The sequence below is a fragment of the Pseudophryne corroboree genome, chromosome 1 (genome assembly GCF_028390025.1).
Source record: "Pseudophryne corroboree isolate aPseCor3 chromosome 1, aPseCor3.hap2, whole genome shotgun sequence".
NCBI classification, from domain to species: Eukaryota; Metazoa; Chordata; class Amphibia; order Anura; family Myobatrachidae; genus Pseudophryne; species Pseudophryne corroboree.
Window position 1 is genome coordinate 1,187,481,751 of NC_086444.1, and position 24,142 is coordinate 1,187,505,892.

The 24,142-nt window shown below is 40.1% G+C and overlaps 1 long non-coding RNA gene and 1 pseudogene across 1 annotated transcript in view; both read right to left on the reverse strand.

The window, feature by feature from the left end:
* Positions 1 to 736: 736 nt before the first annotated feature.
* The window catches only part of LOC135014119 (uncharacterized), a 98,256-nt gene continuing 74,850 nt past the window's right edge, over positions 737 to 24,142 (reverse strand). The window contains exons 2-3 of the long non-coding RNA XR_010212729.1: positions 19,345 to 19,484; positions 737 to 1,022 (exon numbers count right to left, since the gene is read on the reverse strand). This is a non-coding gene — a long non-coding RNA (uncharacterized LOC135014119). The remainder of the gene's footprint in view (positions 1,023 to 19,344; positions 19,485 to 24,142) is intronic.
* Positions 22,704 to 22,824, reverse strand: LOC134942642 (5S ribosomal RNA; annotated as a pseudogene).

Below are 24,142 nucleotides of genomic sequence, written 5' to 3' on the forward strand. Positions count from 1 at the left end.
AACGATGTGAATAGGATGCAAAAGCAGCCTTTGTTGTTTTAAATGATATGAGGAATACATATATTATGTTTTCAACCACTGCTGTATCTGCTGAATCAGCAGACTCTATTTGTTTTTCTTATTATTAACATATTTAACAAAAACAGGGTCGCACTGGACCTGACAGGTCACTCACACCAGGCATCTTCCTGTGCATGGTATATTGAGGAAAGATGTATGAGGATACTGTACATCTGTATGGTTCTGTGCCTTGATGTTTCATGAGATCTTTAGTCAAAGATTACAGGTTTCAACAGACAGATTGCGTCTACTCTACAAATGCATTGCACATCAGGCAAACCTATTACACACTCTTAATACTCCTATTTTCTCATTTGTATTTACTTGCCGGGAACCTGGCAAGAACAAATATGATTTTTATGTTTTGTATTGTAATAAATAAATGTTATTTAAATGATTAAACACCTACGTAAAAATATAATACAGTAAAAGATGCAAGCATCATCCTGAGTCTAGCTAATTTGATCTCTGTTTTAAAGTGTCAATAATTTGATAGGCGAGGTCATGTGTGTTCTCCATTTTTTTTTTAACAGACCCACTGGAATCATTTTGGTGCCTGCATCTCCATTATAGTCACATGTAATAATCTAAAAGAGTGAGTACTTTGATCCAGCAACAATCATACAAATAATAAAATAGGTTGTATTAATATTTTTAAGAAAGCACTTACCTGTGAATACCCATATACATTCAGCATTTGTGCCATTGGGATGGTGGTGTGAGAGTTGAGATCCCCAATAAAACCAGCTACTTTGCCATGCTTCATACACATGTAATTAGGAGTTAACTTTTTGTGTCCAGATAATATCCAGAAAACATCTTCCACAGCTTTATTCTCACTTCCACAAGAATCATACAAATGATAACCCAGAGTAATGTTGGGCAGAATGTCTGGGTTCCTGTTAATTTGATTAATTGCAAAGATAAAAGCTCGTACATGTCTGTATTCTCTGAAGGTTACCCTAAAAAAAATGGAGTGCAATTAATATTATGATAATTATTTTTTAAATGTTTAATGTTACAAGGATTATTATGGTTTTATTACATTAATACACTTTCAAAACATTATTTCAAATGTACATTTATATATAACCCTGAATCATTGTCATATAAATAATCAGTACTTTATCTGGAGTTAAAACCTGGACAATGTAATCCTATTCCTGTGTGTATACAGTAAGGTCAGAAAGACCTACAGTAAGTCCCGATCACCTAATGTAAAGAGAGAAATATATGTCTCAAATATACTTTATTTTAAAGCATCAGTAACCAGTATGGTTTCATGTCTTCGGTCTTCTCCTAACTTTTTTCTACCAACCATGTGTCTATTCTGGGCACTGAAATCTTTAGGGTGATTTCTGTTGCAAATGCCTCATTACTATCTATCTATCTATCTATCTATCTATCTATCTATCTATCTATCTATCTATCTATCTATCGGACTGCCACTACCTTATATATTGAGTAATGTCATTATCAACTTTTAAAAAGTTGACCTTTTTTCTTACGTCTTACAAAAAAAAATTGGTATGTTTTTTTCTACACATTAGATGCACCACCTGTGTCACTTGTGCCACCTATGTGCCTGCATATCTATTATTCTTGTTTTATTATTTGGTTATTTCTGGAGGCAGCCGTTAACCAGAACACACCGCAATGTTTAAGAACAGAGATCTGGAAAAAAGGAACAATCTCTGCCAACAGATTTTTAATTATGAAAATTCATGCACATCTCACACCATGACAACTGATGATGATATGGACACATTATTCTGGGATGCAGAAAGACTCTTGACGAAAGAGATCATGGCATGGTGGGAGATCAAAGGTCTGGAACAATATATTGCAGTAAATAGGATCCCTAGATGCCTGTGACTTAATAAGAGACCAACATTTGGATTGAATAATCAGGAGTTCCTGAGCAAAAGGGATGAGATACTCTCCAACTGTTCTGTCAACCTGATGAAATTAATTATCTCAGTAAAACCACCATCAAAGAAGACCTAAAAAATAAGGAACAACGTCTAGCATGCAATCAGACTAATGAAGATTTCAAAGCAAATGATGCAACACTAACCAAGTAACTTGAGCATATCGAGGAAGAGGTAATTAAGGCCAAACAGAAGAAATTCCTCAGAGTCAAGGAAGACTACCTACACAATAAAGTGAAAAACTGGATTAGGTTTCAGGTAAGAAAGAATCACCATATTCTGGTATTCCAAGATCCAAAGACTATAATATGGAAGATGACTCCATACCAAAAGAAAACTTTTGCAGGATGATGAATGACAACAGATAAGTTTAATTCTCCACATATGAAAGCTCTACCCATAAGAAATAGATTCTCTGCACTACAGCATCTTGAATCAAACAGTGATCCAGATTTTTTATCCCCGGATCCAGATGTGGACAATCCACCATCCATAGAGAAAGTTTCTTCAGGGAAAGATTCAAGGCCCAACCCCTTATGAAAATAGGTTTCCCAGAAGAGGGACAAGGGGCAGTGGCAGGATGAAGCAACAAAAAGAGATATCTACAATAGTGGATCCAATGGAGAATGGAATATTCAATTTATCAAAACATCCTTTAAACACTGCAGACATTTCATTGCTAAGCAGAGGGCTGAAATGTGTGCCTATGAATCAGATTAATCAATTTGAAACCTTTATTGACTTAAACAAATTTGTTAGGTCATTAACACTGAAGAGACATTTCACAAAAACGAATTCTCAGATGCACATAATTCATCAGTGAAAATCAGGTTTAAAAAGAAAGTCTAAGTTCTACATAATAGAGTCAAAGGTGAACCACATAAATGTGTTTTATGAACAGTTGAAAAAGGACCTTTGTGAAGGATAAATTGGAAATCAAAAACACTCTAACCACAAAAATGCAGAAAAAGAAGCTTTGAAGACCCTACAAGATAATAAAGATATTGTCATCAAGCAAGCGAACAAATGGGGAGGCCTGGTGATAATGAACCAAGAAGAAAACATAAAAGAAGCTCTTTGCCTCCTTAAGGATGACTCCTCCTACAAGAGACTTCAACACGACCCTAGGAATATCTTTGTTGAAGAACTGAGATCGATGCTAGTACACTATCTCCACAATAATGTGCTTGAAAAAGGCGAATTCCAATATTTGATGACACCCACTCCAGTCACACCAATTTTTTATTTTCTACAGAAAATGTATTAATTGCTCAACAACCCATGAGGTGGACCAATTATTGCAGGTATCGACTCATTGACAGCTCATATGTCAGAATTAATTGACATTTCCCTTCAAAAATATGTGATACAACTAACTTCATATCTCAAAGACACAGGCAGTGTGATAGATACTATATCAAATATAAAATGGAAGGAATCCTATGTTTGGTTAACCATGGATGTCCAAACCTTGCACACTTGCATTGTTCACGAAAAAGGGATATAAGCCTACAGTAGGTTTTTGGTTAGAAATCCCGTGTTATTAACATCTCATTTGAATGCAATCTGTGACTTCATTAAATTTATCCTCTGCCACAACTACTTCAAGTTTGAAGATACCTTCTTCCTGCAAATTTGTGGAACAGCAATGGGAACAATCTTTGCACCCAGCTTCGCCAATATCTTGTGCTGGGAAGAGAACCAACTCTACTCCAATAATCCACACCTGAAACAACTGATACTCTACAAACGGTATATCAATGCTATCCCTATAATATGGAAAGGGAGTGATGAAAATGTATGGCCTTTTGAACAACATATCCACAAATGATTACAACCTGAAGTTTATGCACCACTTGGACAAAGTGAAAGTTGACTTTTTGGACTTACCAATAATAAATTAATAAATTAATACCAGCAAAACAACCTGATTCTGTATTATCAGTGACTCTTTTTGTCTCCAATAAAGGTTACCCTCTTAGCGCTCTTTTGGACTCTGGGGCTGCTGAGAATTTTATAACACAAGGTTATGTCACGGAACATCACATATCTATTGAGACTTTATCCCATCCGGTTTCTTTATCAGCTGTGGATGGCAGTCTGCTTCCACATGACTCCATCACTCTGCGAACCTCAGCAGTGAAATTACAAGTAGAGGTATTACAATCTGAGGAGATGTCATTTATGGTAATTCCCAAGGCTACTCATTCTGTTGTACTTGGAATTCCTTGGCTGCTTAAACATAACCCCCAGATTGATTGGACTATTATGCTAATTTTGTCATGGGGAAATTACTGTTCTTTTTCCTGTTTGAAAAAAGTGATTCCCATCCAATCATCCAATTCTGCTATTACTGAGAATTTACCATCTCAATATCATTCCTACTCTGATGTTTTCAGCAAACAAGTCGCAGATATACTGCCACCTCACAGAGAATGGGATTGCCCTATAGATTTAGTTCCTGGCAAATCACCACCCAGATTGCTCACTTATCCATTATCCATACCAGAAACCAAGACCATGACGGAATACATCCATGAGAACCTGAAAAAAGGTTTAATCCGGCCACAATCCTCTCCTGCCGAAACAGGATTCTTCTTTGTCAAAAAAAAGATGGTGGCATTCGCCCCTGTATTGACTACAGGGGGCTCAATGAGATAACAGTGAAGAATCGGTACCCATTATCACTCTTCACAGAAGAGGGTAAGAGGAGCTACTATATTCACAAAGTTGGATTTAAGTGGTGCGTGTAATGTGATTCGCATTCGCCAAGGTGACAAATGGAAAACAGTGTTCAATACAACAGTTGGGCACTACGAATATCTTCTCATGACATTTGGATTAAGCAACGCCCCAGCAATGTTCCCACACTTTGTGAACAAAATATTTTCTGATCTCTTGTACCATCCCGTTGTTGTTTATTTGGACAATATTCTCATCTTTTCCAATAATCTCGTTTCCAACCAAAGTCAAGTCAAAGAGGTTCTCCAAAGACTACATACTCATCCTCTTTACTGTAAACTCAAAAAAAATGTGTTTTTGAAGTACCTGACATTCCCTTTCTAGGATACATTATTTCAGGTTCTGGCCTCAAGATGGATCCTGAGAAAGTCCAAGCAGTTCTCTCCTGGACGGAACCCAGTTCCCTTAAAGCAATTCAGAGATTCCTGGGCTTTGCCAACTACCATCGCAAATTTATTAAAGGCTTTTCAACTTTGACAGCTCCTATCTCCTCCTTAACCTGCAAAGGTGCCAATCCAACACTGTGGTGTCCAGAGGCAAAGTCTGCATTGCAACTACTTAAACAGTCATTACATTTCAGCTCCTGTACTCACTCAACATTTCATTCTGGAAGTGGATGCATCCTCTGAGGGCATGGGGGCAGTTCTTTCCCAAAGATTAGACGATAAACTTCATCCCTGTGGATTATTCTCTTAGAAAATTCCTGCCTTCTGAAATGAATTACCCCATTGGTGAAAAGGAACTTTTGGCCATCAATTTGGCATTTGAACAATGACGCCATTTACTGGAAGAAGCTAATTTTTCAATATCCGTGTTCACCGACCACAGTAATCTTCTTTTTCTCAAACTGCTCAGTGTCTCATGCCCAGGCAAGCCCAATGGGTTGTGTTTTTCTTCAGTTTTGACTTCAGAATCTATTTCTGTCCAGGATCCCATAATTGTAAGATAGATGCATTATCTCGTTCCATGAACACTGAGGAAGAGACTAATGTATCTGAACAATATCCACTGTTGAATCCAATTGCAAATACCAGGCCCAGATGCGCTGTCCCTGCTGCCAGTAAGGGATTGTCAGTCACAAAAAGTACAAATGTAAAAAAGGAAGAATCAACTGGCGCAAAATTATGTTTCTCCAATGTTAATAAACAGACGTGGATGAATAAAAAAGTACATAAAATTTATTAACTAAACAACTCGTGTACCATAGCAATAATAGTCAAATAAAACATAAATTTGGGGCATAAAAACTGAGCATATGAATGATACAGCTGCTAATGTAGGTCCACATAGGATCCCGGACTGAGAGTGAATAAAAGTTCCCTGGGGAACAGTGATGTTAAATACAGCTGGTGTTACCCATGGTGACGGAAACTTCCAAATGCTTTATAATTAACAGCAGGCAAGCTGTGGTGATTAGGCAAATGCTGGGTCTTTCTAGTCGATGCTGTAAAGGTGCAGTCCCACAGAGAAAGTTCCAAAAGCAAGGTATGAATTAAAAGCCTACTGTATATCTGGATCCTTGGAAAGTGGAGCAAATGTAGTAATGGCAGCTTAACACTGTGTTAAGATGCCATTACTACATTTGCTCCACTTTCCAAGGATCCAGATATGGACTTTTAATTCATACTTTGCTTTTGGAACTTTCTCTGTGGGACTGCACCTTTACAGCATCGACTGGATAGACCCAGCATTTGCCTAATTACGACAGCTTGCCTGCTGTTAATTATCAAGCATTTGGAAGTCTCCATCACCATGGGTAACACCAGCTGTATTTAACATCACTCTTCCCCAGGGAACTTTTATCCACTCTCGGTCCGGGATCCTATGTGGACCTACATTAGCAGCTGTATCATTTATATGCTCCAAATTTATGTTTTTATTTGAATATTATTGCTATGGTACACAAATTGTTTAGTTAATAAATTTTATGTACTTTTACATTCATCCACATCTGTTTATTAACATTGGAGAAACATCATTTTTCACCAGTTCAGTCTTCCTTTGCATCCAATTGTGTTCGCCTCCACTGATGTGGTCACGCCTCCTCCAGGGAAAACTTTTGTCTCTCCTGATCTTCGCAAACAATTACTGTTGTAGGCTAATTCTTCTAAATTTTCTGGCCATGCAGGCTCTCAAAAGACTTTAGAATTTATCAAGAGTTCCTATTGGTGGCCTTCCATGCGTACAGATGTTCAAGAATTTGTGTCCTCATGTACTCAGTGTGCTCAGCACAAGATTTTCCGTTGGTCTCCAGTTGGTCCATTACAGCTGTTATCCATTCATACAGACTGAGAGAGTGAACCAAGATCTAGAGACTTTACTCCATATGTACATTTCATCCTCAGAAGACGACTGGTCTGACTTTCTGCCATGGGCCGAGTTCTCCCACCATAATGCATATCACACATCTTCAGAGACCATACCTTTCTTCACTGTTTATGGACATCACCCCCATTTCCTGAATTTCAGTCTCTTCCAGTTTTTGATATTGCAGCTGCCAAAGCATCTTTCCAGCATTTTGCTATTATATGGAAGGAGGTTCATGCCACTCTTAAAAAATCATCTGTGTGACACAAGATTTTTGCTGACAGAAATAGGAGGGCCATTCCCCAACTCAAAGTGGGTGACCATGTTTGGTTATCTACTCGCAACATTAGACCCGGGTACCATCCATGAACTTCACTCCCCACTTCATCAGTCCATTTCCCTAACATCAAGGTCATAAATCCAGTGGCTTACCATCTACAACTTCCTCCATCAGTCAAGGTACCTAATTCCTTCCATATCTCTCTCCTTAAATCCCTCGTACTCAAAAGGTTTCAAACTTATCTCCTAAGATCTCATCCAGTTAAGACTCAGAGTAGTGGAATTCGAAGTGGAAAGTATTGTTGATTCCCGATGTCGTTATGGAGAACTTCAGTATCTATTCCATTGGAAGGGACACGGTCCAGAGGAGAAATCTTGGTTGAGTGCCAAAGTTGTTTTTAAACCTCGTCTCATTCCAATTTTCATGATAAATACCCAAGAAAACCTAAGACATGTCCTGAGGCCACTGCTAAAGGGGGAGACTGTCACTAATCAGTCTTTCCTCCCATGTTGCTGGGTCACTAACCGCTTCTGTCGCGCTAATACCCGATGAGGTGGCAAGATGTCAAAATTTGGTGCCCATGATAACTACAAAGGTCCCAGTATTTCTCTGCCAACTTGGCCACAGTTCATTGCCAGCCAGATCCAGAGTTCTGCTGTCCCAATCACATGACCAGTCTAGCCAATCGTTAGTCGCCCTGAGCAGTCCTGCATCACCTGATGCTGCTCAGCCAATCTTGGCTACGCCCTGGGTATTTATTCCATCAGCTGACTCACAAAAGACGCCTGTACAATGTCTAGCCTAGTCATTACTAGGTGAAGAAAACAGTGCTCCTGCTTTTTGTTCCCTGTGTATTCTGCCAGGGCAGTTTTGCCATTATCAGCTACAGTGACCTACTGACCTGCTTACCTTCAGCTCAGGTCATTCCTCAGATTGCACAATCAGTTTCTATGGACTATCTGCTTGCCTCACTCACTCCTGCTCCCATTCCGGTGTTCGATTTTCTGGTGCTTTTCCATCTGAGTACTCCCAGTTCCTGGATTATAATACAATCCAGTTTCAAGCCTGTTATATCCACTGTCTAGCTCTGTCACTCCAGCATTTCCAGTTTACTGCATTTGCTAGAGAGTGTCACATACCATTCACAGTAACTACCCGGTATCTAGCCTGGTCAAACTGCTGTTACACTCACTCTCTCCACAGAAACCATTCATCTACAAACATCAAAGTCCCTGATGGTCCAGTGGCAGGATCTGGCACTCTCTGCCAAGGCCCAGGTTCTATTCCCAGTCAGGGAGGCTTACTGACTCTATTTTGCATTACATATTGGGTGGTATCCTCAAGCCAGCCAGTTTCACATATTCTCCAGACACCTACACTGGCAAATAGCCAGACCCGGGTTCACAAACAAATACAAATGTGACATGCATCCAATAGCCTCCATTAATGCAGCAGGATTCTGACAGTTAATAGAGATCAGGTGTACTCCCTATGAGATTCATTCTTGGTTACCGTTTACTAGACAAGCAATTCCTTGCCTGTACCAAGACTCTAAAACAACTACAAAATGTCATTGTACCCATTGTTACCTTTACCACAAATATGTGGACAAGTGGAATAGGGCAAACTCAAGATTAATGACTGTAATAACCCATTGGGCATGTGAATCATCTTCAGCAGCAGCTTCTAACATACATCTACAGCTCATTCAGAGACAAGCTACTGTATCAGGGGCGTTTCTACAGAGGAGGGGACGTGTGTGCACCTCCGTGTGAGCCCCCTCCTCTGAACAGCACTGTAGAGTCCGGCATTGTGCCGGAGTCTACTGTGCATGCGCAGGTCTCCAGAAACATGGTGGCCACCATGATCCAAAGAGCAATTTGACTACTGCACATGCACGGTGGCCATTTTTGCAGTGATTTCCTCCGCAAACGCTAAGCATGCTGCTGGACTCCGGTAAGGTAAGTATTTAAATGGGTGCTATGTGTGCGGTGGTCCCCCGTGGACCCAAGGGCACTTGTGCACAGCACCCATTGCATCCTTTATAGAAACGCCAATGTACTGTATGCTTTGTATCACTGGTGTCACAAAGAGTCATACCAACTGACAACCTCTTAGAAAAACTAAGGGCTGTCATAGAAAAACGGCTTACCCTGCTTGGATTTGTGATAAAACACCATAAATATTGTGACAGCATTACAGCTGAGTGAATTACAAAACATGCAATGTTTTGCTTACACAATCAACTCGGTGGTACAGAGTTTTTTAAGAAATGACAGGAAATTGTAGTAGATGTTGTGTGTGGCCTGAAAAAAATAGGGACATCTGAAGCAAGAGGTACTGTAGTAACAAGGTGCAATTCCAGCATTTTACGTGCTTTAGCTGATGGAGGAACAGCAAAAAGCCATCCAAATCTACACACAAAAAATTACTTTGGTAGAGAAGGGGAAATGTACTTTACTGCAGCACAGCAAGGTACTGAAAGCATTCAAAGCAGTCAACTGGGAAGATAATTCAGATACTTCCAGCTTGAGTAAGGTGATTTTCCTAATTAGACTTTTGGAAAAGCAGTCTGAGAAATTGGAGGATATCAAACAAAGTGATTCCAATAAGTATGTTTGACTTGTGCAATAGATCAAGTCCTTTATTCACTACATCAGTATCTAAGATGTCAATAGCTTGAAATTGGATCATTATATTATGGTGAACGTTCCTGATCCTACTGTAAGTTTAAGTCATGTATCATGTCTTTCTTTCCAACTGACCCAGATCTTAAGAGATGCAAAGAGCTCCTTGTGAGCAATTTGGCAGATCAAATGGAACATAGCACAACATTTTCTCCTTCAGTTTCTCCAGCAATTGCTGTTGACAGGGAAAATACTCAGCATTCCCAAGACAACCAGTGGTAATGAAAATAACATCTTTCCACTAGTGTAGAGCTGTTAGATTAGCTGCCTTAAGCCTATTGGTAGCTTGTTTTCTGGAGACCCAAACAAACCAAGCACTTCAGCCACAAAAGTCGCATTCCCTGTTGCTTAAGTGCTTTGTTTATTAAACTGTGCATATATTTTTTACATTTCCAAAATGAGGGTGGGTGAGAGAGACCAAGAATAATACAATTTTTCACCACTTTTGTTTTTGTTATGGGCTGCATTTTTGGGGGACATTGGGGATGGTCCTATTATTTCAATGTCTTTTTGCCACTAGGCCTCACCTTACAGAGAATAAATATTTATTCAGTTCAGTCTCTGCCCTAGTCTTTCAAATAGTTACCTACCAGCTGAGCTGGATTAAGGATGGGCCCTATGGGTCTGGACCCCATGCCCTTTTTTTAAAAGGGCCCACCACCACAGATCAGACCTCCAATTTGTGGCGCTGCACTCCTGGAGTATCCCCATAGAAGTACAGGACAGCTGAGCGATGGCTCAGATGGCCAATGGTGTGTAGAGTAGCAGTCATTAGATAAGCTGCAGAGAAGAAGTGTGGAGCCAGCGGAGGGTGCATGCTTGAACGAGCTCTTGATCTCCTGTGTCACCAGCAGCCTTTGCCAATAGCAGAGCAAAAATTAAGCTGGCTTTATTTTTTTATCATCCTGCTAGCTGTTAAATTTGAATTTTTAGCCCTGTGTAGGGTTTGCAATGTGTGTACATATGTGAATATATATATATATATATATATATATATATCCCTAGGCAGCTTAAAAAGCTGCAACCTAAATCAAGATTTGAACCTGTTTCCAATAGTCCATCGATCAGGACTTTTTCACGTCTTATGGACAGTCTTGGTAATGAATGTAATCAACATACTAGGGGTCATAGTAACATGACAGGCCCTGAACGGCAGGCCCTTAAAAATCTACAGTCTCGCACTGATTTGTTATTAGAAGCGCCGATAAGGGCGGAGCCGTAGTCGTTCAGGACCTGTCAGATTATATTACAGAATGTGAGAAACAATTATCTGATGCCGACGTATATGAGAGATTGATGAGAGACCCTACTATCGATTTTAAAATGGAGCTGGACAGTGTGTTAACTAGGGCTGTTGATAGATCATGGATTTCTAATGAATTATCTATTGCTTTGAGAACTACTTATCCAATGGTGCCCATGTTTTACACACTGCCCAAACTCCATAAAAACAGAGAGAAACCCCCTGGCAGACCAATCATATCTGCCAGTGGATCTCTATTTCAGCCGATTTCAGTGTACTTGGATGCCCTACTAAATCCGTGTGTACAACAGTCGATATCCTATCTTAAGGACACAAATGATCTTCTAACTCGATTGGATAAATTAGGTAAATTGGCACCTGACACGGTTTTCTGTAGTGCTGATGTTGTTGGGTTATATATGTGCATTCCCCATGATTTGGGTATATCAGCAGTTGCATCTCTCATTACTGATAATCCTCATTATGTTGGTCCTCCAGTGGAATTCTTTTTGAAACTGTTACGTTTGGTGTTAACTAGAAATTATTTCTTGTTTAATGGAAATTTTTTTCTACAGAGGCTTGGCTGTGCGATGGGGTCGAATGTGGCCCCGTCGTACGCCAATGCCTTCATGTGTTGGGTGGAGAAACCTTTGTTACTAACTAATCTTTTTAGTCATCATATTATCATGTATGTCAGATTCATAGATGATTTACTAATAATATGGGGTGGACCAATGGAATGTTTGCAGAATCTCCTTGATGCTCACAATGCTTCTTCCAGTGTTGTGAAGTTTACTTATGATATGAGTTTGTCAACTGTAAACTTCTTGGATGTTAATATCACACATATTAATGATCAGCTGTGCACATCATTATATGTCAAGGATACAGACCGCACCACTATCCTTAAATCAGACAGTTTCCATCCCCCTTCATTGAAATATGGTTTACCATATTCCCAGATGCTCAGAGTGCGTCGCATTACAAGCGATCCCTCTAAGATTGACGGAGCTTTGGATGATATGATATCAAAGTTTGAACAAAGGGGTTATGACTATAAGATGTTATTGGCCACCAAACAAAGGGTCCTAGAGATTCTTAGAGAGACATCTTTAAAGAGTAAGATCGTGGTAGATAATGGGATACAAAAGATTCCCTGGGTCAATCGATTCACTGAAGCAAGTAACAACACTAATAGGGAAATTAAAAAGTTTTGGCCCATTGTCAACACGGATAAGGATCTCCCAGGTCTACTTAATACCCGAGTAATGCCAGCATATTCTAGAGGCAAAAATCTGAAGGATTTGCTTGTAAAAGTTGATATAACAGAATTAGTGAAGGCCAAACCCAAACAGCATTTTCTGTCACGGAAGCCTGGATGCTTCAGGTGCATTGGATGTGTCACCTGTCGCTCTATGTTGGTGGGTGATTATGTTTCACACCCGAGATCGGGCAAGAAATACACTATTAATTTTCCTCTCACCTGTACTTCAAAATTTGTAGTCTACGTTCTGTCTTGCCCATGTGGGTTGTACTACGTGGGCAAGACAGAATGTCAATTCAAGGAGAGGATGGCTAACCATCGGTCAGCTATTAGGGCTGCTTTAGAGTCAGGATCTAGTGATCAACCCATGGCCCGCCATTGTGCGCAACAATCGCACAATATTGCGAGTATTAGGAGTAAACTTATTGACCATGTTCCGGCATCGACTCGGGGTGGAGATAGGGGCAAAAGGCTACTCCAATTGGAGTGCCGTTGGATTTTTAGATTAGACACATTGGCTCCTAAAGGTCTAAATGAACAGCATGGGCTACACAGTTTTCTATAAAAACCTTTAATCATATATAAAATATTCTGAATTTATTATGGATTACCTAAAATGATAATTGATATACCCAGTACCCAGCTGATGCCGTGAGTAACATGGTCTTATATACTCATTTATATGCCACATAAATTAATTAATTTTTTTCCTTTGGGAATATTTATGGTACAGCGTCCCACAGTTTGTTTTTATCATGATATATTATGTATTGTTTGTGTTTACGTCTTATATTCTATATATTTGTATGTATACTAGTAAAGTTAGATTATATTAATGTTTGTCTGTTCTGTGTTGCTTTGTTGTTTTGGTTACCTAGGTAACCGATCTCCATGCTGGGTTTTCGTCTCCTTGCGGGCGCCCCTCGATGACGTCATCTGCTGTGCGGCAGCGGCTGATGAGCGGAATGGCTTGTGGCGGCGGCTAGCAGTGTGGCGTTCGTCACGGTGAGTGGGCCTGCAGGTGAGATGATTAATGTCTATGTTTCACATGTGGTGGGAGGTTCATGTGGGGGTATAAAATGTATGTCTTTTATGTGAATTGCATCCCTGACGACGGGCGGAGGCCCGAAACAATTGTTTGATGTTGCTCCAATAAAAATTCATATTGGCTGATATAGTCTCCTGAGTGCCGCCAGATCTCTCTCTCCACTATTGGATGATTACATCTCATGGAGGGCACCGGAGCAGTTTCTACACTAGCAGGGGGAGTGCCGGCCACTTTGCTTCTATATATATATATATATATGTTGTAATGTTCACACTCACTGTTTCCAAGTTAGATCTGGTGGTGCTCCACCAGATCTAACTTGGAAACAGTAAGATCAGCCTCTAATTCAAAATAGGTAATGACATCATTTAATAGTCTAAAACAGTGGTTCCCAAACTTTTTGGAATCACGGCTCCCTAGAGTATCAGAATTTTTTTCACGGCACCCCTAGGCCAATATTTTCTTATTGAGAAATTTAGAAAGAAATATTAAATTAAGTAGATTGTGTTTATAGGTCATCCTTAGGCTCAATTTTGTGGTGAGGGACAAGATTTGCTTCTGTTTGTCCCCATATTTTATGACTGACAGCCACCAGCACTAGTTTTGCCTTTTATATTGACCATAAATAATTTGAATTGGTCCTGGACTACCAACCCAGGGCACCACTGCAAGTGTCCCGAGGCACCCCAGGGAGCCACGGCACACAGTTTGGGAACCACTGGTCTAAAAGCTTCTTCACAATAATTATATTTATTTAAAATAACAATATCCTTCCGCTTGTCCTAGAATGTGGATGTATTATATGCTACTGCTGCCGCTGGTAAATGATAAATATGTCTTTATTTTTAATTGTGACCTTTATGAAATGTTGTTTTAATATTTAATGAACTTGTTTTATACTAATGGGTTAAAGAATGTATTATTGTGCTAATTTGCATTGTAGATTGAAATGATCATAAATACTGAGCAGTTGCTAGCTTGGTCACACACCCCTGATGAAGTCTCTTGATGAAACCAGTTGGGCATGGCCTGTGGACTGAAGCTGACAGACATCATAGTCTGTGTCCATGGAGAGCAGAGATCTGAGACCGGGAAACGTTTTAATGCACTGCAGACAAGCATTTTTCTTGCAGGAGACCTGGAGCCGGTGCCGCTGCTGCTACCAGCCATACAGTGTTTACACTCTGAGCCATCTGGAGGTATCACAGGAGGAGCGTGAGGCTGATGATTTCTTTCATAGATGTATTTGAACATTTTACTTTGTCATTAAATCATTGATACTTTTATATTCACCTGGTGCCTAGTGCACCCCTCACTTTCTGTCTTAGTCTTTATGACAGTAAGTGAGTCTTTATCAAGTTCTTGATAAGGGTGGAGACACCATAACATTGAACCTGATTTGAACCGACTCTGATATTTTTGTAGCAACTACCCAAATAGATGATTTGATTCATAAGTTTGTTATAAGGGGGTATCCCCTTAAGAAACTAATGGCTGCTAAAGAATCAGTGCTACGGCTAGATAGGGAAGTCCTGCTTTTAAATACCAATAAAAAAATAGTAGATAATAAACTCCCCTGGATGAACAAATATAACCAGTTATCACCTTCTATTAGTAGAATTGCTAAATCTAAATGGCCTCTATTATAATCAAACAGTTCATTACCTTTACAGATACTCAATTGATGCCATGTTATTCACGTGACAGAAATCTTCATGACCATTTAGTTATGACAGATGTTACTATTAGAGATAATATGCCCTAACACTTTTTGTCCACTAAGAAAACAGGATGATTTCAATGTCCATGTACCACCTGTTGCTTCCTCCTAATGGGTGATGAATTTTCTCACCCCCATACTGGGAAGAAATATAAGATCAAATACCATCTAACATGTAACAGTACTTATGTGATATATCAAATTGTATGTCCTAGTGGGCTCTCATATGTGGGCAAAACACAGTGCACATTTAAGGAAAGGATGTTGAGTCATCGTTCTACTATTAGAGCTGCATTATTAAGTGGGACAAGTGACCAACCTGTCGCACGTCACTTTGTGGAAGCACGGCATAATCTTGCTTCCTTGAGGTATAGAATGATAGACCATGTTCCATTGCCCTTGAGAGGAAGGGATCGTAATTTAATGTTACTTAAATGTGAAGCACGGTGGATACACCATTTGTATGTGATTTTACCTAGAGGTCTTCATGAAAACCTCTCTTTCATATTTCTAATTTTATTTTTTTAGGAATATATACTGTATGCATAGTGTCCTCAATATTTTATATGGTTTGTGGTCTGTGACCGTTATACTTGTGTAGGATTTTTCAGTTCACTTATACCACAATTTGTGTATCGTCATGTTATCTATCATGCTTTCTATCTTTATCTTCCAGAGTCCTCTGTCTGTATGTTATGTGTTGTTATGTTGCTATGGTGAGGGTTGCACTGATGCCAGTACCACGACGCTACGGCTGTGCGGGATGATGTCATCAATGGTGGACACTGGATGGGCGCGCCAATCCCACATGCCGGTGGGACTTTTCACTGGTTCATATGATGTATAGGGGTGAGATCATTTTTGAATACCTGACTTTTGTATCTTGAAAATAGTGTATTAACACTGAAATGTTGATCTCATTACTCTGCATGTGTATTATTTTGCTTGTCGAGTGCTACACCTTTGGAATAAATATATATATATATATATATACCGCAACTACCACCAAGGTGGAAGGTGCACTCACGCCCAGAGATCAGTCTCTGAAATTACTTGTAGACTCAGTTTATTTTAATCAGGTTTAATGTTGATGCCATTTTTTCATCGACGTTTCGGTCCATATAAGGACCTTTATCAAGGCAAGCACTTAAAACACCTAAACAATCATAAATAATTAAAATCAATATGTATAGAAAACTAGACTATCAGCACCAACACCACCAGTGCCTCCCAGGCCCTAATGACAGTCACCGAACAGCACAACCATGCTCTAATAGAATCAAGAGACTATATCCATATGTGATTTCAAGACGCCTCCACCCTCAATTTTCACCTCACACAAAGTGTGTACTTAATCTCAACAAATACAGTTACCTGGACAACACACTAGGTCAAACTAATGCAATAAATTGCTTTTTCAACACATAGAAGATGCTATAATAATAAAGATAGAACATATGGCCCATCAGATAAAATCACAGGCCACTGGATAGTGTAAACTAACACCAAAGGCCACTCAGTGAGAATCATACCTGGTAGTTTATAAGAACAACAAGTGGCATCTGGAGGCTCAATGCATATTTCCAACACTAGCTCTGTAATTTAAAGGCAAGTGGAACGTTGGCAACCAACCTTAGTCATATATCAGAAATTCTTTACAAGTTTACCCCTTTTCCGATCGTAGATTATTCATATGGTGTTCTGTCCACTTAGGGTGCATTGACTTGACGATCACATAATGTGTAGATCTGAGCCTGTGTCTTTTTTTAAAATTAATGTTATTTCAAAAAAAGTTTTTTGTGCGGTTCAGTAGTGCTTTCATGTATAGCAAATGGAAAATAAGTGCATCCAAATATGTGTTGTATGTATGTTTGTATTTTTTCCGGAGCTATCCCAGGTCCTTGACGAGTCATTAGGGCCTATAGAGTTAATTATCTCACCACTCTCCATTTGTTTATTCAATGTATTATGAATACTATTATCTATTATATTATTACATGTAGTTTCGTATCTTATGTGTCTCATTGGCAGGATGTTTTTTGGTACATTTAGAGGGTGAGAGAGATCATTGGCTCTTGGGCTCTCCCAATATTTAGCAAGTGTCAGAGTTTTTGCACATGACGATTTCCTGTGATTGACAGCCTCATGCTCCATTTATATGCCCAGTATAGATCATTATGTCATTTCCGGTATGGCGGACCTTAGTTATTATCTATATGTTTTCTAAATGTTTTGTGTGGGCTTTGTAGCTGAGTTTGAGATCTTAGTGAATGTTGCTCACCGTTAAATATGTCCCATTTATCTACACATATAAGCATGACTGTAATCTGGTCCGTCAGTTAGCCGATTAGTAGTACTTTCGTCTATTGGAACGCATGGAATTCCTGCCGGTGGAACGCGGAAGCCACGTCTCCGGCATTTGCTTTAGTAGCCATGGATTTTCCTCATTTTTAACTCGTTTAGCATAGTGATATCCACTCAGCCTGATTCCTAGGCTATATAGCGCTTGTTAAACAGGTCTGGTTTTCTATTCTTATCTGTTGGTCTCCTTATAGCGCAGTTTATGATTTATTAATTACCATAAGTGGTACTTCCTGTGGTTGAGTCTTAAATAGCTGCTGGCTGAGGTAGAACAGCATGCAGCTGTCATTTGGCTCTGGACACTTGAACTGTGAGTATGATTCCCCTGCAGTTAATTTCTGATATATGACTAAGGTTGGTTGCCAACGTTCCACTTGCCTTTAAATTACAGATCTAGTGTTGGAAGTATGCATTGAGCCTCCAGCTGCCACTCGTTGTTCTTATAAACTACAAGATATGATTCTCACTGGGTGGCCTTTGGTGTTAGTTTACACTATCCAGTGGCCTGTGATTTTATCTAATGGGCCATATGTTCTATCTTTATTATTATAGCATCTTCTATGTGTTGAAGAAGCAATTTATTGCATTAGTATGACCTAGTGTGTTGTCCAGGTAACTGTATTTGTTGAGATTAAGTACACACTCTGTGTGAGGTGAAACTTGAGTGTGGAGGCGTCTTGAAATCACATATGGATATAGTCTCTTGATTCTATTAGAGCATGGTTGTGCTGTTCAGTGACTGTTATTAGGGCCTGGGAGGCACTGGTGGTGTTGGTGCTGATAGTCTGGTTTTCTATACATATTGATTTTAATCATTTCTGATTGTTTAGGTGTTTTAAGTGCCTGTCTTGATAAAGGTCCTTATATGGACCGAAATGTAGATGAAAAAAACGGCATCAACATTAAACCTGATTAAAATAAACTGAGTCAACAAGTGATTTCAGAGACTGATCTCTGGGCGTGAGTGCACCTTCCACCTTGGTGGTAGTTGCGGTATATTGGTGGCCTTTCTGGTCATTAGGAGCACCCGCCGTTGTTATTCCGTGTATTGATGAGAGTGCAGGACCCTTCGAGGATATATTTATATATATATATATATATCATGCAGTATGACCCGGCACTCCTTGCACTCCCCAGCGTTGTAGGTAACTTGCCCCCGTGCCTTCACCTCCTGGAACTATTCCCCTTTTTATCGATAGCAATGAGAGCGGCACTGGGAGACGTGGCGAACAAGTTGAAGAAAGAAAGTGCTTTTATTGAATCTACGTTTCGGGGACGCAGCCACTTCGTCAGGATATCCTGACAAAGGGGCTGCATCCCCGAAACGTAGATTCAATAAAAGCACTTTCTTTCTTCAACTTGTTTGCCACGTCTCCCAGTGCCGCTCTCATTGCTATCGATATATATATTTATATATATATAGAATGACAGAGATGCCCGGCACTCCGGCTCTTATGCTGTATATTTGCTGTGGTGCCTTCCTTAAGGGATGATCGTCCCAATGTGCAGTGGAAGGAATGGGGTAGGCGGCACTCACCAGACTGTAGTCAGATCACTTAAACTGACATGTTCTTTATTGACTAGTTGTCAACATGTTTCGGAGCCGTAGCTCCGTCCTCAGGGCAAAACAGTCACATTTTTAACAATACAGACATTTATACACACAAAGATCAACACATAACTAGCATTAACCTTACTCACCTGCTCCACGGCACGCTCTCGAGTCCGTACACCTGGTCCGCTGTCGCGTCTCTCTGTGACGTCATCGCCGCGCGCCGTGTCGCAGGTCGTTACCATGGCAACGAGACTCACCTCCGTGCTCTCGTGTTGCCTAGGCTGTGCTGTTAAAACAATAAGCTTCATTAACACAAAAATAAACAGTGTTGTAAGTTTAAAAACAAGTTTAAAAAGTGCCATTTATCTATAATTATAGATTTGCAAAGATAACCGTGAGCTTCCCACCATTAAATATATAATTTTTTGGTAATCTATGTTTGTTTTATTATACACTTAAATTTATGGAAAATAGATTTTTAAAGAAAGCATAGAATTTTAAAGGAAGCATTGTAGCCCTAAATTTTCATTGAGCCCACTAGGGGAGATGGTTCCCAGACTATGTATCCACCTGGATTCTTTTTGCAACAGTTTCCTATCTCTATTTCCGCCCCTCAAAGATTTTGGTACATGGTCTATCAGTATGGCCCTAATAGAAGCTACTCCATGTTTGGCCTGTAAGCAGTGTCTGGCAAATGGTTGGTCGCTCTGGTTCTTTTTGTGGGCCTTTTTGATGGCACTGCGGTGAAGTGCCATTCTCTCCCTAATTGACGAATAGTTTTACCTACATGTTAAAAGGTAAACTACATGTGTGGTAGTGCAAGTGAGCCTATACTTGATTTTAATTTTTTGGCCATTATGTGGGTGGTTGAATGTGGCTCCCGTGATAAGGGTATTGCATGTTGCGCATACTAGACATTTATAGCTTCCCTGTTTTTGTCTTAAAAAATGAGACTGACTAATCTTCGTCAGATTAGATACGTCCAATTTCATAACATAATCTCCTACATTTTTACCTCGTATGTGGCAGGGCATGAGGCGAGTTTCAGCTAGTGTGGATAATGCCTGATCGCTCTGTATTATGGGCCACGTTTGTTTTGCTTTTCTAACAACCCGTTTGCTGGCTGTAGTATATTTATTGACCCAGGCAAGTTTTTTAATCCCTGAGTCCCTATTTTTAGTTATTGGTGCCAGTGTTTGTTCCCGTGGTATAGTAAGGACCTTTTCTTTAGATTCCTGTAGTGCTTTCATTGGGTATCCCCGTTGCGCAAATTTACTCAACATGTTATCCAATGCCACTACGGTCTCTGCTGGGTCTGAGGTGATTCTCCTAACTCACAAAAATTGCGAGTAGGGGAATCCTCTTTTGAGGGCCATGGGGTGGAAGCTTTGATGACTGAGTAATGTATTTCGATCAGTGGGTTTCATGTAGATGGAAGTAGATATACCCTTACCTCTGAGGGTAATGGATACGTCCAAAAAATTTATAGTAAACTCGTCTATGGTTATGGTGAACTTAACTACGTGTTCTATCTGATTATGTCTTTCCCATAACTGGATCAAATTTTCCTTAGAACCTTGCCAGAACACCAGGAGGTCGTCAATATAGCGTTTGTAGTAGACTACTTGTGACATGACAGTTTTGTTGAGATAAAACATTTGTTTTTCAACATAATGCATAAAGGCGCAGGCGTACGATGGGGCCACCGCCGACCCCATCGCACAACCCGCTATTTGCAAAAAGAAAATTCCATTAAATAAAAAAATAATTGCGGCTCAATACCAAATGTAATAGCTTCAAAAAGACTCCTAGGTCAGGACCCGTATATAAATGATTCTCATGCAGTAATAGACGTACCGACTCCACACCTGCATCATGTGGGATGCAGGTGTAGAGGCTGGTGACGTCAGCACTGCACATTAACATATCTTCAGGTAAATCACCCAGTTCTGGCAGTTGTGTCAAGAGAGTAGTTGTGTCTTTTAGATAAGACGGTGTAGCTTGGATGCATGGGTTTAAATATGCATCCAAGTAAGTCGATACTGGATGATATAATGAACCTCTGGCCGACACTATTGGCCAGCCTGGGGGGATCTAAAAGTGATTTATGTACCTTGGGTACAGTATAGAAGAGGGGCCCTATGGTGTATTCTACATGTAGTGCTGCCTTGACCTCTGTGGAAATGAAACCCTGTTCACATACTTCATGTAAATACTGATCCAGTTCTATTTTATATTCTCGAGTGGGAATATTACTGGTGGTGGAAGAGTCCACTAGGGAGCTAAACCTCGTTGTTGAACAACTGCAAACATTTGAGCAACAGCATAAACCGACATTAACATTGGATGTACAGAATGATTGGATAAACAAGCTCAGCACGCAGCTAGAGCAGTACCGGCAGAACCTCATCCGTTTTAAAAAAGACAAGTTGCTAAAAGTACAGAAGGATTATGCACAATGACAGGTTTACCAATGGTTGGGGAGTACAACTCCAAGACAAGAGAGCGGTTACCGTAAACTAAGAAACCAACCGAGATGGCAGAGTGAACGGCCACAAGGAACAAGCACATCAGCTAGTGACTCGGAGGCAGCTACTTCTTCAATTTTATCACGAGATGCACACATCCCTTTAGCACAGGCCCCAGGAGGACTACAGACTCGATCCAACAGAGCTCCCACCACATGAAGAGGAAGAGGATGCGGCGCGCGCAACAAAATCAAAGGATCACACAGTCCAAATCCAACACGACCTTGAGGGAATTGATTTTCAATCTATCCTTGACCCCCTTAACAGATCAAGAATATAAGCTGTTGGCTAAAGGACTCTATTTTGTCCCCACTAGAAATTTGGATCCTTTTGATTGGAAGGTGGAAACACATCGCTTGGGAAGAACTCTGAGAAGAAAGGAATACTATAATAAAAGACAGCAGAACTTTTCCAGTGACACTATCACCCCCCCCCCCCCCCCCCCAACTGAAGCGCATCACCCCCGGTTCTACTTTTGATCCTCCCAGTTTAAATCCTTCCATTAAGACATTCCTAAGGATGTTGTAAACACGACAACAAGAGAAGAAAGGAGACTCTTTTTAGGAAGCACTCTTATACAGATAGTAATGTATGGCTGATTGCCACAATAGCTGACTAAAATTCAATACTTTAATGATTTTCGTTAAAAAATTAATTATTGAGGAGTTCAATAAGCGCCAATATCTGTTTAAATAGTGACATTGCGAAAATATGAAAAAAATATTTTTAATCAATAGGGTACAAATACCTAATATAAGCCGAGATGGGTAGCTTTGTGATTTCGTGATTTGAAAGACACCAGCTATGGGACAACCTGTGGTCAAAAATATATTTATTCAATATATATATATATGACCATCATTTGAAGACTGCTGTGTATCCCAAACTGGGAATTGAATCCTAGCAGGTAGTTAAATCATAGGTCATGACCGATAGGCGAATCAATGCTCTATTTCAGTGACAGACAGGGTAGCAAATACTTGCAGTACCAGGGTGTTCCTTGGTGGTCTCCCATCCAAGTACTTAAACCGGCCCTCCACTGCTTGGCTTCCAAGATCAGATGAGATTGGGCATCTCCAGTGGGGTATGACCGCAGACCTTATGCTTACCCTTGTCACACTGTGTCCTTAATTGGGCACAGGTAAGAGCCAATTTGTGATATTGTGTAGACCACAGGTGTCTAAGTAGCTGATGAAAAGGAATACAAAGACACAAATGTCAGATACCCATCTAAATATTCACGGTGGAGGTGGTCGCAAATACAAGTAGAAAAACACACCTATTCTGCACATATAATTAAGAATATCTATAGCGTCTATTTCTAGATTGAGCAGAAAGGGAGGCCTCCAAATTTGGACTCCAAGACCTCAAAAATAGTTGTATCCCACATATACTCTGGATTATGCAGTAAGGTATACCAAATTAGTGATATTCCAGCTCCAGTACCCCACCATAATTAACCTTCAAATAGCGGGGAGACAACACAACAAAATTTATGCCACATAAATCATCAATTGAGTGTTTTTAAAGGAGCACGGAATTCTGCATAACACACATCAGGAATATATTCATGTGTTTGATAAAATCCTAAATTGGATGTATCAACATACACTAATGGATTATGCAGTAGGATATATCTTGAATAGTAATATCTCTGACTCTAATACCCCACCTTAGATCACCTTCAGGTAGCGGGGGAGCAACACGAACAGAAAGTATACCACACATATAATTAATTAGGTGTTTTCAAAGAAAGCATGGATTTGTGAATCAAACGTAGAAAAAACATTTGTGTATTTGATAAGCTCCAAAAAATAATCGATGCCTCTGCATCTAAGATCTTGGTAGCTAATAAGCACTTTTTTTCAACTATTGTTTTTTTATATATGTTGCTCATGCAAGAAATGAGGTATTCTCTGTGCCTTCTGGGTATGAATTTATCATGCACAGAGAAAAAAAAAAGGAAAAAATGCTTGAGTCACGATATTACCTTATCCGGTTATGTAATAGTTTTGTGGTGTCCTACTTGTATAGAGAAGAAATGTCAGGGAAAACCTTGTGGAAGGTGCTGGCCGCGTCTGCCCGCGTGTTGCCTGCTGCTGTGCTCCGGCCGCACTGTGACCAAGCAATATTGCGAAACGTACGTCAGGCAGAAGGTAAGAGAGGTCTTACCTCACGGTCACGTGGTGCGCACACGTGACCGCAACTAGCCGATCACGGCGGAGTTCGTCGCTACGGGAACCAGCCTAACAGGAAGAACAGTGCGGCCGGAGCACAGCAGCAGGCAACACGCGGGCAGACGCGGCCAGCACCTTCCACAAGGTTTTCCCTGACATTTCTTCTCTATACAAGTAGGACACCACAAAACTATTACATAACCGGATAAGGTAATATCGTGACTCAAGCATTTTTTCCT